This window comes from Calidris pugnax, unplaced genomic scaffold (assembly GCF_001431845.1).
Source record: "Calidris pugnax isolate Ruff unplaced genomic scaffold, ASM143184v1 scaffold44, whole genome shotgun sequence".
In the NCBI taxonomy this organism is placed as follows: Eukaryota; Metazoa; Chordata; class Aves; order Charadriiformes; family Scolopacidae; genus Calidris; species Calidris pugnax.
In genome coordinates, this window is record NW_015094506.1 from 11,372,350 (window position 1) to 11,385,588 (window position 13,239).

Sequence of the window (13,239 nt, forward strand, 5' to 3'; positions counted from 1 at the left end):
GGGTTTAATATTTTTCCTAGAACTTTTTTTTTTTTTTTTTTTTTTTTTTTTTTTTTTTTTTTTTTTTCAAAAAAAAAAAAAAAAAAAAAAAAAAAAAAAAAAGCTTTTAGATAAATCTGATAAATCTGTCGTGATTATATCCCTTATTTTGGTTTGTTCAGCAAGTACTGCTGTGTGTCAGTGTGCAGTGCCCTATGGCAGGCAGATGAATACCTCCCATTTGCTTTGTCCTGTTGTCCCACTTCACAAAATGCTGCCCAAAAGCAGGGGAATCTGCACCTGAGTGTGCCAAGGCTGGAGGAATTATTTGTAGGCAAAGGACCTTGCTGAGCCTCCCAGGAAAATAAAAAGATTTCTCTTTTGATTTGAAGGAGAAAAATAGTGGCTATTGCAGTGCAGGAAGCTACTGAAAAACTGCTGGCCTGAGAGCAATGAGATTGGAGGGAAAAACACTGTCTCTCTCCTGAGAGATGTTGGGCAGAGAGAGAATTGACTGACATCTCTTCTCTTTTATTTTGTCCTCCTTGCCCAGTACATCTGAGTTTTCTGTTTAAGAACAGTTAACTCTTCCTAGCACATTAGGTGCTGAAAATACTTTTGGTGTTCTTGATGGACTCATTTTAAGTAAAACATACAGGAAGTCCACCTCCAGACTGGTTGATCAAAGATATCAGGTTCCGCCCCACACTCCACACCTCTCCCCACCAAATCATTGCTTTCTAAGAAGAACCCAAATGATTTAGATGCAAAGAAATGAAATTAACATAAACATCTGGATCTAGAAATAAAATCCTGCCCTGTACTTGGACCTATGTCTGTTGAAGTGAATATATGCCTTTTGTTATGATCGTTATTCCTTTGATAGCTGGAAAGCATCTGTAAGGCTTTTGGAGAAAGTCCAAAATGAAAACAACTATGCCATCTTCAAATATATCCCAAAACTGGAAGGGAGTTTGGTTGACATCTGCTAGGGAAGAGGGAGGACAAACTGGCCAGCCTGAAATATATCTGTTTTGTTTGCTTTGTGCTATGTTGCTGCCCAAACTGGGGGAACAGACCTTCTTTGTAGGTGCTTCTGGCTTCCTCCAGAAGCTATAAAAATCCCAGAAATAAGTGGATTTCTTGCCATAGCCCACTCAGAGTCAAACCTTCCTTCCCAAAAAGAACTTCACATGAAAACTTGCAGAAGAATTTGTAGATAATATTTTTGCCTTTCCCAGCTCAGCCTCCCAGACCCAATCAGCTTTTCTGCAGGATATAATAAACCAGTATATAAGAATTGGCAAAAGACAATTGAACAAACATTACAGGACCCTGGCAAATCTGGTAGTATTTGCAACTTGACCTTTTCTGGCTAGCATTCTTGGGTGTGGGAAGCCCTCCTACAACCATTTTAATTCCTTTAAAGAGAGCCAAGGAGCCAGTCCTACGCTGTGACCCATTGCTCAGTGCAGTGTGTAGCTGGAGCTGGAACTGAGGTCTCCTTCTGGGGATTTAGTGTATGACAAAATTGGTGCTGGGCCCACTCTGCAAAACGACATGCATTCAGCAGGGGACTCTGAGGTAAGTGATAGTCTTTATGGATTTGCTTTGTTTGAGTGCAACTTGCATATGCACATATAGAAGTGAAAGCCACAGCCTACTGAAGTCAGTGGGAGTCCTCCCACTGTTTCCAGGAAGTTTCAGAGCTGATTCAATAGGATGCTAACTTGTTTTGAGAAAGCATGCATGCAAACATCAGCATTTTTGCCCAGGGCTTTACAGACGCATTCTTCTGCTCCATGAGACATTTCTCATGTGTAGTGAAAATTCCTTAGGTTCCAATCCTTACTTATATCTTTCTAGTATTCAGCACAAAAAGACCTAAAACATGATTGTGTCTTCTAGCTACTACTGTAGTGCAAAAGACTAATATAATCATCAAATCAATTTGAGCTCCAGGAAATCTGAGGATGGTTTTGTTATTCCCCACCATCGAAAACTCATCTTGAATGCTGCCTTTTGGCTGCTGAGTTCTATGTGCTGTTCAAGGATCTTTGAATAATGGAAAGATGTTATATTTTGATATAATGAATTGAGCTTTCTAATACAACCAGCTGAAAGGACAGAAAGAACTGCTTGATGACTTTGTAAGATAAGCAATTATATCCACATCGCCACACTGGGAGAGAGAGGGAGACGAATTAACTGCAGACAAGACTCCTGAAAGCTATCAAAAAATAAAGACATGTTCAAAAAATGTTCTACCATTTAAAATAAGGATCAAGTTGGAAGTGATTGTCAAATAGATCTGTTACCAAATCTTCTGGGTCTGAAATTTTAATTCATAGTTGGAGATATCCCTGGTTCTTTTCCATCACAACTATTTTCCTCAATATCATGTTTGCATAGAACTACACAGCTCAGTGATTTACAGAAGGGGGAACGGACAAAAAGTTGATGTTCAGTTGTACACCTTTAAGGCTTCAACTGATCACAGATGCGGCAGATAATATGGTGATTTACCCGTGTGAACCTTCTTAGCCCTGTGAAGCCTATAATTATTCAAATTAGATGAGATTATGGAGTTCACAGGGAGAAAAAATGGCATGAGAGCCCTGAGTTCTTGTTTTCCTCATATTCCATTGATAATCCAAATTTTGTCATGTCTAAATTCTTCAGCACTGAAATTAAGTGGAAAATACAGTTTGGCAGCTCACTAATGGTTTTGCCATTTGCAAGAAAAGTGGCTCTAGGTAGAAAAAAATATGTTAATAGTTAATGTTCAGCATGCTCTGCAAACCAATTTGGCTTTCAAGTCTGGTATGGTTGGCTTTATATTATACTGATGGATTTTTTGCAGCTAGAACTAGTGCTGTCAGACATTTCATTTTCCTTTATTTCATAAATATATTATGTTTCTCCATTTTCTGTAGTGATAAAGAATGGTAAGATTATTTTCAATATTTTCAAGCTTTAAATGTATTTCTTATTAAATTACCAGTGGATAGTTCATGTTTGGTTTCAAGCTTTAACATAAAGTCCTTGGAAAAAAGGCACATTGGAATTATCTTTTTCCCATACATATTGTGCTTTCAACACCTTGGATCTCAAAATAGCAAAGCGATATTAAACATTTCTTTGTTTCTACTGCAACGGAAAAGCTGCAAGGACCAGAGTTCCGTTTGGAACTACCATGTGTGCAACAGGATTTAATAAACAGTAGCTAAGAAAAAAGGCCAGAGCAATCCATATGGAGAAACCAGTAGATCTTTCCTGCAGCACTCTGAATAACTTGGCTAGCTTTATCCAAGAAAGACAGGAACTCTTCCTGCTGAGCTGTTCTTTTATGAGTGCTGTGCCTCTTACCTTGCAGCAAGAGACCTCGGGGTACGCTGTCTGTGGGGTACAGGACACAGGCAAGCCTGCTGCCCCTGCAGAAGGTCCACAAAGTTCCACTCTAAGCAAGTGCTGCTCCTGCTTGGGAGATGGACTCCCATTTTGCTGCTCATGGGTGTTTCTTTGGTGGCAAAGGTGAGTCCCAAGCTGTCAAGTAGGTAACCCCAGGCACTCACAGAAAAAAAAAGGACCACTGATAAACAGTGAAACCTGTTGAACCAGCACCTCAGGGAGTCAGAGATGCTATCATCAATGGCTCCACTGAAAGAAAAGGAAAAAAACCCTCAGTTTTGGCAAATAAATAAAGGCACAAATATTCTGAAAAGAGGTAAATGGGTGTTCTCAGACATCTTGAACTAAAAAATTCCTTCTCTGTAGGGCTTTGAGGACAGAAATACCTCCAAATAATCATTTTTCTATGTTTTTTTTTTTTTTCTTTTCTTTTCAGACTCTTGGAAAGGGTCATCTTTCTTTGGCAAGATTTGAAGAGCTGTCTGCAAAGCCAAACACTGAAAACTAAACTTTCAAAAGAAAACATCTCAATGGAAGACATGACAGTATTGACAGTTGGTCAAAAACAGTTGGAGAGCTGCCAGCATCATATACCCTCCCTAAGATAAAATCCAAAGATGAAGTCTGTTTAATGTGATTTCAGGAATTTAAGTCAGATCGCTCTGAGACGTCATTCTGAGGTGATCCTAATGAATCGTTATCCTAACAATTTCTCCTGCTCAAAGCATTAGGCTATGGGGAAAGGAGATCATATCTGTTGAAACTGTAAGTGCAAGAAAGAACATAGCTCTGCAACCTGGTGTACAGGGGCATAAACGGATAAAAGAGATCTTGGCTTCCTGCCCCCACTGCCTAAATTTAGCCTGTAAGGACTGGTTTGAGAAAGTGCCATCCTTATTTCATTTTTTTAAAGAAAGAATTTCTTATCCTACTTTCAGGGGCAGATTTGTGAGACCATCTTAAATAGGTAGAATCACTTTGCTGAAGCATTTAGCAGGGAGCAAAGTGCACTAGAGGAGACAGGATTTAGAACACATCATCCTTCTCATTGTCCAGCACCAGGCTGTGCCTAACTTTCTCATACAAAAGAACTTAGATTGTCTCTAAATCCACCTGGTACTCCAGATTAGGCGGTTAAGGTACATCAGGGTCCACAGGTAGAAGCACACCAGGAAGCAACACGTTTAGCATTGCATTGGCCGCTGTGTTGAGTGACCAGTTGTGCTCACTGGGGACTATGTGAAGCCAGGGAAGCCTTGAACTTCCAGACCTGAAGGTGTGGAGAGATGTTTGCTGCAGCCTGCGGTGATTTGGGGTATTGATCTGAATTCTGTCCCTGGGATCAGGAACATAAGTAGGTTGCATTAGGGTAACATGGTGGGTCATAAGTCCCTCTAATGCTGTGATCACTGGTTTCTGTTCTTCATGAGGTTTGAAAATGTTCAACTAAATGTACATGTAAGAAATTGGCAATAAAAATTGATAAATGAGTTGTTTGATAAAAACACCACCAACAAGAGAAAGCAAAAATAAGATTCCAGGCTTATGCAAAAAGACCTGTCTGCTAAGACAGGAGATTCCCTCTTGAGGGTTACAAATTGTTTGTGCAGACTACTTTTGCAATCAAAACAAGAACCCAAATGAATTACATAGGAACTACTTTAATGCTGGCTTGCTCAAGGAAGGCTGCAAAATTGTTTGGGTTACTAAACATAAAGCACAGCTTTGAAAAAAATGCAAGGGTTGATATAGTAAGAATTCCCTCTCAGAGATCTCTCTGAAATCAGCATTAGGAACCCATTAAAATCAATCATACTTCAAATCACTTTAATTCCATTGACAGTCTAGATGATTAGGTGGGTAAGAAGTGAAAGACACCGTTAAAACTAGACTTATTTTGAAAAGTGGACTGTAAAGAACGCCATGTAGTTTGATATTGGAAGCTGCTACCTCTCTGAATTAAAGTGGCTGGGACTCATACCTCTGGAGAGAGTTGGGACATCAGTGAAGAGAAGCTGACCCTCTCTGCTTCTGCTTAACTGTGAGTTTGGTAGTCCTGCTCCTGAAACAAAAATGCTAGATTTTTGTTGTTGTTCTTGTTTTTCTTCTTCTTACCTAATGGAAACCAAGTATTACTCTCTGGGCTATTATCTTAGACTCTCAGTTTAAACAACCAATCATTAACTTGATTTCTTTGGAGGAAGAAATCCAAAAATATCAAAAGCTGTGCACTTTAAATAATGACTCAACCATGGCATTCTTAACTCCTATGAGAGCCAGGGAGATTATTCAATGCATTTCAGGCAAAACAAAATGTTGCTTTCACCACCAATCTGAAAATTCCAGTAAGTCAAGTGAAAAAAAATGAATCAAAAAGAACAAAATTCCTCTTGTTGCCCCAGGATACTTGATAATAAGCATCCTATGAGGGATGCGTAGAGATTTGTAATAATGATCCAGGGACCTGTCTTGTGCTCATTCCATACATGAGCAGGACCATGGAAATTAATAGATCTAACTAAAAGAATAAAGGTCTGCAGGATCTGCAGGATCTGTTCTGATCAGCAATATTTACTTCTGTTCTCTTTGGAGTAGGGGATGGGGTGTGGAGAGGAGGAAAATACTGTAGAGGAAAATACCGTAGAAGAAAATACTATAGGAATTGGAAGGTCATCTAAATAAATCATAACTAATGAGGCATCTGCCATTAAAAATAAATCATCATCACTTTGTCACTATCCAATTTGCCATTAAATTAGTTTCCAGATATGACATCAGGTCCAATCTTTTCCTATCAGCATTGATGCTTTATTATTGTGAAATGGGAGCACTGGAAGGATGAAAATGCTCAATGTGCATTAGTAATCAGATTCAGTAATCAGGCTGTTTGGAAAGGTATTCCTCTTGGTGTGTTCTCATTCCTACTGGTGTTTCTGATATATAAAACATAAACTAAACAACTAACTCCTACTTGTGCACTTTTGGCAAGGCAGTGTATTCTTCACATAAGTAATTATTGCTTGATTTTTATTTTAAACTTGTATACACTCTTAGTAGAAAAATAATGCTGTGCCAAAGCCTGTCAATCCAAGAATTTCAGAGCAATCTAACCGTTTTATTGTAATTAAAATGTTTCCCCAGAGAGAGTCATTTTCCCTCAAAACACTGCTCAGATGTGCTGGATGACATTATCTTCCTAATAATAATTTAAGAAAATGCTGTCAATAAAATTGTCTTACTAGTTAATCTACTTTGCCTGTTCCCTTGTGTCCTTATTGCAGGTTTCTTATTTCATTTGGAATTATGTTTTACTGAACTATAACAAACTGTTATACAAAAGGTAATAATTCAGTTCGATCAGTTGCTGGTGTCTGTAAAACCAGCATACTAATGGTTCTCTTTCTAAGTGGCAGGGTAGGCTCACTTACAAAAAGGATTCTACCGGATTTAAACCAGTTGTAACAGAGAGCAGAACTTGGCCCGTCATACAGTTAGCAATATATCCATGTGGTCAGGTTGTAATTGCTAACATGTGACAGTCGCAGCAGCACTGGGCACGTTAAATGAGAAAAGGGCATTACTTGATTACCTGCACTGGCGGCTGTCATATGAGATGGATGGTTGAAGGAGCACTTCTGTTAGGACTCCCTGGCACTCCTCTGAAATTACTAGTTTCGAAAGTCAGCCATGGACAGCATGCTGTTGTGAGCTCATTAGTTTGTCTCAAGATAGGAAGAGTTATCCGGATAAGAGGTAACTCAGCGGGGCTGGCACAGGCCAGGAAAAACTTCGGGCTACAATTTTGTTGTGACTGGTCCATTGCCTCATAAATCTGCAGCTCCAGCAGTGCCTGAATTTTCCATTTCAGGGGAAATGGATTTGCATCGTACCTTACCCACAAAGGATGATAACCTTACTGAGCAAATAGCTTTTGCAACTTCAGTGGAGCTTCTCGCAAGTGGGGTTTCTAAACCTTGCCGTACTCTTCTAGTCTGATTCATAGGTGTTTGTGGCCTTTTAAGAAATACATTTGTCAATAGTCCTCAAGCCCATAGCCATCAGCCAGCTGTACTTGAACCCCCAGGGACAGTCCGGCCCAAGCCTGATGAACCTCTAGGCATGAAGCTGACTGCTTACTTTCTTGCCACTTTTTTTTTTATATCCTGGTCATCATCTAAAAACACATCCTGGATTTAAAGTCAGGAAAGCCCAAGAAATTTGTCAGCTGCAGTTCCACACTCCCTTTTCACTATGCTTTGATTTTCTGCAATTTCTCCATAACATATGGGAGACAAACTGCAGACCCATCAGTTTCCAGAAGACTTTGCTTTGAAAAATGTTAAGGAACCTTGAATGTATTTTGGTGCTGCATACGCAATACATACAAGGCAATGTTGAAAGTTTTGGTGTGGTCTAAATGACATCACTAAAGCAGAGAAAGGTGATTCGTATGATTTGGACTGCTGAGAAACAACCTCTCTGTTGAACCTAAACATCAGGCAAAATCTATATTAGCAAGAAAGCTTACGCTGTAGTTTGCAAGAAGTACGTACCTCATTGCATTGATAACACAACACGAAACTATTGCAGGCAGTGTGTCAGCTGGCTGCCTGGGAGAAGGGCAGGCTATTCTACAGTGACAGCAATTGTTACTGTGAAGCTTTAAGAGCCTTAAAACACAAGGGTCATGTAGCTGTTTAGAGAAGTTATTGAAAAATTTCAGAGCTGTTGCCAATTTTGATATTTGAAGAACTGCTTTCACCACAAATGAAGACAGGAGTCAGTATATTACAACTTTTCATTTAAAAAGTCTAAAATTTTTATTCAGAATGGTTAACATATTTCACTCTGATTTGAATCAGTGTTAAACTGAATATGTCTGAGCTACTGATGTGTCTCAAGGAAGCTACGCTTTAAACACCAAGTAGCTCTCTGTTCACCTATGACTCAGGTTTACTAGTTGGGCAATGTCTTATGTATTCCTGGTTAGGCCATGCTTTTAGTGCAATGCACAGCCTCAGGGGAGACCATGTGGTGTCATGGGTCAGGTGGTACCATACTCTGCTTAGTCCACATGAGGCATCCTTGGCCTCATTGGCTTGGATTCACCAGTGGAAAGCAAATGTCTTGATTAGATTTTCAGAAACAGTAGAAGAAATATTTGCAGGAATTATTAGAGCTATGGGAAAAATACCATGTTCAGGAAGGACTTGACTGATCTGTTATTAAAATCCAAGTGCAAAGCAATAACTGAAGTTTTCAGAGATAACTTCTACATGAGGAGAAGACTCCTAACAAACCTCTGCAGTAGCCATCTCTGTTACACTGTCTGGGCCCCAGGGCTGAGGAATTGCCTAGTCCCTACCTCTTTAACTGCTGGTTTAGGCTGTATGAATAGAAGTTTATTCTTATGTAAAGCAACATTAGTGGCATTTCAAGGTTGGAGGTTGCACAATGAGCCTGGTATGTCTGTGGGAAAATAAATCAGTTTTACAAAAGTACTTAAAAAATCTGTCTGTGAAATTTGGAGGATGACCCACTAAGTTTGACTTGCTTGTTTTGTGGTGCTCCTGGGGGCTGTGTTTTGTTTAGACTTTGGTATTAAGTAGTCTAATTGTGACTGTAGACGGGGGCCTTTTGCATTTGCATAATCTTCTCATGGGACTACAGTTGCTAATTTGGTGATTAATTATCCATATTACACACTGTTTATTTGACCATGCCTAGATTAATTTCTCTTTCCAAGCAAATCACATTTAGATATGAATTTGCATATCTTGATTACATTTTAATGTCTTGGCTATCATTGTTTCTTCCCTGGGTACCTCATCAGATTAGAGAAGAGTGCTCAAGCAGGGAATGATGGAATGTCTTAAATGATATTGCATATCACTGGACAGACCATGCATATGACTCCATGTTCATGGAAAATGTGTTTCTTTAATTGGCAGGAAGGTTATGACACCTAGACTGCAGGCCCTTTGTAAATTTTGCAGCATTATATCTTAAGGATATGTTTCAAGCAGGTCATTTTAGCAAGGTAATGTGAAGAAAATAACTAATATATGCCCACAAATCTAGAAGATACTGATGTTCATAGATTTTCATCTGCACTCCAGCTCTTCCAAAACATTTCCAGCTTTATAGGAAGAATAAATATATGTAAAGCTTCTCTCTAATTTAAGAGTAGGAGTTAAGTCACAGGAATAGAACATGTATTTTAAGGCTAAGGTTCAGCATGTAACATGGCAAACCCTTGAATATATTCCAATAAAAAGCAGAAAGCCAATTTGTTCCTGCCATGCTTTTCTGAGACAAGTTTTTGCAAGAATTGTATTCTAACACAGCTGGAATCTATGCAAACAACAGGAAAAAAAGGATTAGTATATTCATAAAAACCTTTCCAATGATCACTGTTGTATCTCAACAGACAACTAGGAAATTCTTTTTATAAAGCAAGCTGCTTATTCTGAATACCTTCAAGATTATGTATGCCTTGTGTATTTGGAATTTTGTGTCTCATTTACTTCAGCAGCACATGCACTATATGCACTATAGAAGCACTACAGCTAGGTATAGCCCTAAAAATAGAATAATATTTATTGTAAGAAGCATGAATTTTTACAGTTTTTGTTATTAAAAAGAGTGTTCTCTTATATCCACTTGTCTATTTCATCATAGCAACAATCTGTACGCAATGTAAATTATAAAACATCACTGTTGTAATAGTAGTTAATTCCATCATTAGTTCCCATAAGATGAAGGCAAAAAAATACACTGAGATCTCCAAATGTGGTTACACACAGGAAAGAGGAACATTGTACAAACTGACGTATAGCAATCGTCAACACTGATTCTATTTGATCTCTCCTAGGTGCTCTTCCAACAAGCATTGTATCCAGGAAAAGAAAGCTAACAAGTAAAACTGTAATTGTTAAAACTTGATAACCCAAACATATTCATATCTTTTGATGGGGAGTTTTTTGTGCATTCAGAGCATTTTATCGCCATATGAAAGTCAATGACTCCTATCCACAAAACATATCAGGAAGTATGTCAAAATATTGGGAGCCTGACCCTAAAAACACCTCCCTGTTAAAATCAGTCTGATTATTCATATGAGTGAAGTTATTCACATGTGTTAGTATTTGCTGTAGCAGACCCTTGACCTTTGGCTTTACGGGAATACAACACAGTTGTCATGATTTCACAATATAAATAGACACTATTAAAAAACCCAGAGTAACAACATAGACTTACTGGGATTAAAAACAAAGCATCATAAATGTTTATGGATGTCACAAATAAAAGGGCAACTTCAAGTTCATGTGAGCTCTGCACATTTCTTGTTTGAAGTCCAAGTTCATGGGCTGCAGTCCTCCTCAAGAAATGCCTGCCAACACATGTACACATATTTCAGTATCAGTTTGATCCTCCTTTTAAAAACAAACTGTGTTTTGTTGCACAATGAAGATGAAAAACAATTTAAACCAGAGCTAATACTCCCTAAGGAATGAAAACCATCTTTGGAAATTGCATACAAACTTTTAATTATTATTATATTGTAGCTTATAAAACTTTCAAATACCAAACTAACATTTAATAAAGAAGTGGGTGGGCGACTACATCATGAAGCCCCCAAACACAATAAACAAAGCTGCTGGCAAGCATGATGCCTTTCTCTGTGCCAAAATAATGTTCTTTGTGTTATTGTCCTCAGTGAGGCATGAAGGGTTTGGATGAAATTCTTGCCACATTGAGATCAATGGTAAAAACTACTGACCTTGAGCCAAAATGTCACCCTCTGTATTAAATTAAAAAGAGAGAAGTGGGGAGGAGATGATGACTGAACTGACCCATAGCACAGAAATGAGAGCCTGCTGGGGGCTGCAACCCTTGGCTGGTGGTGCTGGCCTGGCCCCCCAGGCTTGCCCCTGATGAACGATGGGTGACCTTGGTCCTTGCTGTGGCTGGCTCGGCCCAGAGCCTTGCACAAGCATGGCAGCAGCTCCACCCTTTGCTGGCGTCAGTGCTCCAACCAGCAGCAACTTGTCTTTGCAAGTGTGCCTTTACTAGCTTAGGACAAGTAAACAGGGAGGAGGGCCCTAATAAAGAGCTTTACTGAACCTGCAAACACTTGGGAAATTGTGCTAGAGAAGTTCTTCAATCGACCCAGCTAAAAGTCTCCCTCAAGCCCCTAAATGTATTTGCTTTGGTCCTGATGGTGAGATGCACAATGTGGGTGACACAGTAATGTTTTATACTGCTAGCATACGTATTCCCCTCGTCTAGTTGAGAAGGACCTTCTCTGAACCTTACTTATGTTCTTTCCCCATGTGGAAAACACCAGGAGAGAAGTGTAATGATAGCATCCACTATGGAGTCACACTGCTTTATACCCTAAAGGATCTGAGAGAAACTAGATGAAGGTGTGGTTTTCTGTCTGCTTGAAGCCAAGAGGTGAGTTTTATTCCCCTTCCAGGCGGAACTCGCACATGATCTGGCATCTTGAATATAGCCAAGCTATTCTTATGTGAGATATCTAGGAGGAAGTTCAGTGAAAAGGCAATAAAGAAAAAAGCCCATTGTTAAAGGGAAAAGTTGAAGAGGAATTAAAACCACCACCAAAACAAACCACTCTACCAAACAACTCAAACATCCCCAAGTGAGATTTCCTGCATGGAGCCAGTGAATGTTACTCTTTCTGGAATTATAAATTGGGTGTGTATTTATTATTTGGATATGTTCCTTAGTCTTATGTTTCTTTTTATAACAGACAAGGAAAATTGAAGAAATGAAGAAATGAGTGTAAATAGAACAAATTAGGAATGTTTTTTCAAATGTTCTGGAGCTTTTCTGTAGCTCTCATGGACTAGGCTGGAAGTCCTTCTCCTACTGTTTTATTAAGACATGCAGGAAGTGTACCTATACCTAATAAAGACACAAGGGTGTTAAACTGTTGACTCTAAGAGCAGTTAACTACTGCTCTTTACAAATCAGCATGAAGATAAACATTAAAAGTCAAAGGGAACTTGACAAAATTATTTTAAAAGCCTATTGTGCAATTTGTTCGGGTTGTGTCTTTTTATGTTATGTATACTTCTCTGTAATTAGAAAATATGTCTCTATACCTTTGTTCTGATATACTCACATATAATATAGAAACTCTTGTATCTATCTGTGAGCCCACCTCCAGCAAAATGTTCAAAAGTCTTTTCTAGAAATCTTTTAAGTCTCCATATTTATGTTAATCTTTATGTTGTATGAGAATGACATGCTGTCTGCTGGTAGCTTCCATCAATTGCAGCTCTCAACATCTTTTTGCATGTTGTGGGTTCTTTCACTTTTCAAAAAATAGCTTTATGTCTAATAAAGTGTTCCTTAAACTAGTACATACATTTATAAGCCTTGGAAGCAGCTGTCACATATATGTCAGCTCAGACATATTTTCAGCAATTTTCTCATGGCAGTGGCTATACTAGGGAATGGGAAATGTGTAAACACACATGGATGCCATCCTGTGTTAGAGCTCAGCTTCTAGCAGGCAACTCCACAAAAGCCAACATTCGACATGAATTAATCTTTTGAACAGTTATTCACAAGAGGCAAATGTTATCCTTCTCATTTCTGAGTGATATTCCCAGCAAGAGGAAGATAATATATCATTTAATTACATTTGTATATGACTCAATGCATTAAAATATGCACAGTTATTTAAAACTGGCAAAGCAAATTTTTTTTTATGACTAACATTTACGACTGGTGTTCCTAAAAATCAAGTTGGTTGTTACTAAGAGCATATTTACAGGATATTTTTGTATGAAATTTACAAAAGAAAACAAAACTGGT

The 13,239-nt window shown here is 38.6% G+C and overlaps 1 long non-coding RNA gene across 1 annotated transcript in view; it reads left to right on the forward strand.

Moving 5' to 3' along the window:
* Window positions 1-6,622, forward strand: part of LOC106901117 — a 20,107-nt gene extending 13,485 nt beyond the window's left edge. The window contains exon 3 of the long non-coding RNA XR_001414246.1: window positions 3,827-6,622. This is a non-coding gene — a long non-coding RNA (uncharacterized LOC106901117). The remainder of the gene's footprint in view (window positions 1-3,826) is intronic.
* Window positions 6,623-13,239: the final 6,617 nt, after the last annotated feature.